This window comes from Pundamilia nyererei, unplaced genomic scaffold (genome assembly GCF_000239375.1).
Source record: "Pundamilia nyererei isolate P.nyererei 1_Seehausen unplaced genomic scaffold, PunNye1.0 scaffold00036, whole genome shotgun sequence".
NCBI classification, from domain to species: domain Eukaryota; kingdom Metazoa; phylum Chordata; class Actinopteri; order Cichliformes; family Cichlidae; genus Pundamilia; species Pundamilia nyererei.
This window is the reverse complement of record NW_005187437.1, coordinates 4139767-4142771: the sequence shown is the minus strand read 5'-3', so window position 1 is coordinate 4142771 and position 3005 is coordinate 4139767.

Genomic DNA, 3005 nt, shown 5'->3' with positions numbered 1-3005 from the left:
GCGGCTCGTATTCCCCAGCTGCTGGAAAGCCCGACTGCTCACTGTGCCGTCTCTGGGGAAGCTTCACTCAGGATAAAAAAGAAAACTGAACTGAACATAATAGGAAGGAAAAAAAATCGAGCGGAGGCAGCCGGGTCAGCTCACTCTGGGAACGCAGGCTGTGGAGACATAACCTAAACAAGCACAAGCTCTGGAGAGTGGAGCGCAGACCTGCAGGCCGGTGAGGGTGGTGCATGGTACAGCACATCACTGCACATTGTCTCACACCTCAGACACCACCACCTCCTCCTCACCCATCCACCCCCTGCCCCCCTTTGGTCATTCAGAGGCGGTGGAGGATTTCGCGGTATGACCATGTGCTTATAACACTGAGCCTATTCATGCCGTCTGCCCATTCATCATCAGCATTTAGGGAATACAGGCAGGACTGTTTGGATTCTCAGCACAAGGCCGCTCCAAAATATGAAACCTGAACCCCCGTCTGTTCAGTGTGAGCACGGGTGGAGTAAACATTTAGTGCTCATGCCTGAGGATTTGGAGACCACAATTGTTCTGTGCAGCACTGAAGTATTTCTGGCGGAACGATGGCTTTCCTTCAGCCTACTTCAGTTTGAGAAGCTTTCTTTTCTCAGAGGCTGCCAAGACGCATCTCTCAAACATTTTATCCTTCCAGGCAGCTTCACTGTTCAGAAACACAAAAGAATAAATGCGATCTACGTGACTTTTCCAGCCTCATGCTTCTTATTTTTCTGGTCTGTTTCCCAGAGATTTTATAAACCAGAGCCATAAACCAGAGGTGGAGCCGAAGTGTTGCAACAGTCACCGCAGACCGAAATCAAGTCACTAGAAAAACTTAAGTAGAACAATTTCTTTGTGTGCATTGTTTCCACTGGGACATAATTTAAGAGCGCAACAAGACATTAAACATCTGAAGACTTGATCCCAGTGTCCACACTCACAGATCTGTCTGTTGCACATTGGATACTTTATCAGGTACACCTTGATGCTGTGTATTTGTAGCATAGATTCAACAAGGTGCTGCAGACATTTCTCAGAGATTTTGCTCCATAGCATCACACAGTCGCTGCAGATTTCAGATCATGCACCAGAAGCCTTTGATACAAGGCAAGATAGATCCATACTGTACTTTAATGTTGTATACACCACGTTCTGATCTAAATATCACAGCAGAAATCTTCTAACATTCTACTTTGGTTAGTCTGTGTAAATTTTAGCCACAGATTCCCATCCTTAGCTAACAGGAGTACCACCAGGCGTGGTCTTCTGCTGCTGTAGACCATTTCTGTGCATTTGGAGATGCTCTTCTGCAGATCTCAGCTGATTTGAGTGGATACGTTACAGTTGCCTTCCTGTCAGCTTGAAGCAATCTGGTCATTCTCCTTAGACCTCTGGTATCAACAAGGCATTCTCAGTCAGAGAACAGGATGTTTTCTCTTTTTCAGACTGTGCTCTGTAAACCCTGGAGATGGTTGTGTGTAAAAATCCCATCAGACGAGCAAGCCTTTCCCATTCGGATGCTCAGTTTAAACTTCAGGAGCTCATCTTAACCATGCCTAAATGCACCGTGTTGCTACCATGTGACTGAGCGATCAGATATTTGAGCACCCTGATGATGCTGCTGCTTCTTTCCTGTTCATCGTCCTCTTGTTCCACAGCAAAAGCTCAAAAGTGATGTGATGGAAAGGAAAAACAGCTCAAAGAAGCAGCCTCAATAGTCAGTTGTTATTTTCATTAAAGTGTCAGATAGAAGAGAAGCAATCACAGCCTATTGCTTAATTCAACACTTTGGGGGATTTTTTGCATTGGAACTGAATGACTCACTCTACTGGCGTTTTCCACTTGTTTCAACAAAATAAGTCTTCAGTCACCACTGGTCCTGGTGACTTGTTAACATGAATATCTTCACAGGTTCAGTCCCTGGCAGCGTTGATGGCTCTTGGCCTTCTTAGCGTTTGTTCACATGGTGTTTTTATAGAGGGTAACGTCTCCAGCGGCGGCTCTTCATTTCCCCACAGGCGAGCAGACCGCAGACTTCCTGGAAAAGGCTCAGTGGCACGTTTGCAGATCAGTGAGCCTTGCACATAGGCTGGCATTAGGTGACCTTTAAAATCAAGTCATGTTTGTTAACTGCAACAAGTAGATGGATTAAGCATCTCTTGACGGCTTAACGGGAAAACACACAATGCTAAAATCTCCATCCACATAGCTGTGAGCTAGTATATTAGAGGTAAGGCCCTATGATCCCCTATGACAGACTTTCCCAAAGTGGGGGGCGCAGAGCCATTGAAGGGGGGGGGGGCATGAAAAGGAGAAAACAAAAGTAGTAGTAGCCAGCACGAGGCTCCCGCACAAATGCAAAGCAGGAGATGAAGCATCGCTGAATATGTTTCCAAACCAACTTCATTCTAAGCCAAAGACTAGAAAATCTGGTGAAGCAAATCTTCCCTTTGGCTTCACCTTCACAGGTGCTGAGGTAGGTCTCCCTGCAGGGTTGGTTTTCCCTGTGTAGGGAGCAGCGCTGGGCTGTTTAAATCACGGACAAACAGTATCCCACATTCTTGATTTTCTACTCCTGACATTTTGGAGATGTTAGCTCTTTATACAGTAAAGTTACAGCGGGATAATATCAGGCTGATCCTGCCAGGATTTGTTCCCTCGGTTCAAATCACGGACAAAGAGGATCCCACATCTGTTTATGTTTTTAAACCCATTTTGGACAGAGAGATATTTTTGAAAAATGTATTGACAGCAATGTTGAATATTATTACACAGGAACAAAACAACTACACGTAAAATAATCACATGTGACGCCCCTGCCTTTGTAAATGAAGGGACAGTAACTGCATGTGTGTGTAAGCATGTAAACACTGCAGACAGAGACAGAATACTGTTAATCTGACTATCTGCCATTCTGCAATTCATCTCATGTAAACAATAACGTGGCGCACAGCGTGACGTGAAAAAGGGCACATACCTTTGACGTT